The sequence below is a fragment of the Morone saxatilis genome, unplaced genomic scaffold, assembly GCF_004916995.1.
Source record: "Morone saxatilis isolate NCDOM2014 unplaced genomic scaffold, NCSU_SB_2.0 Contig18, whole genome shotgun sequence".
NCBI lineage: Eukaryota > Metazoa > Chordata > Actinopteri > Moronidae > Morone > Morone saxatilis.
The window spans coordinates 16,681,645-16,682,129 of NW_023339740.1; the positions used below are offsets into that span (position 1 = coordinate 16,681,645).

The window sequence follows — 485 nt, forward strand, 5'->3', positions numbered from 1 at the left end:
TTTTTTTTTTTGCACACTAATTATTTTACTCTGTGTTGTCCAGACAGGCAGATACAATGAATTAGCCACTGGAAGCTACAGGCCTGTCTGAAGTGTTAATACAATTCAGACATTCAAACACAGCCGCCGCCAGTGCGGCCCCCACAAGGACACTCATCGTTAAAATTCATATAAAAACCAGATCCTTCGCTTTTGATTTTGTTCACATATTCTCACCCCCCCAAAACACACACACACACACAGATACATACACACACACACTTATCTCACCCATGTTAGGGGTGAGCACAGGCAGGAGCCGGTGATGAGGCTTTGGCTAATAACCCTGCTCTCCCCTGCTGGTAGAGAGCACAGGCTGCTGTTTATCCAACTGGAATGTTCATTTATGCGTGTTTGGTGACCCGCGCCTCTCACTGCCTCCAGCTACATTGTATTGGCCTCTGTATGTCCATGTGTTCATGTATGTGCTTCTGTGTGTGTGTGTG

General features: G+C 46.2%; 1 protein-coding gene across 3 annotated transcripts in view; it reads left to right on the plus strand.

The window, feature by feature from the left end:
* Positions 1–485, plus strand: part of sema3fa (sema domain, immunoglobulin domain (Ig), short basic domain, secreted, (semaphorin) 3Fa) — a 50,243-nt gene that overhangs the window by 30,597 nt on the left and 19,161 nt on the right. The window lies entirely within an intron of this gene.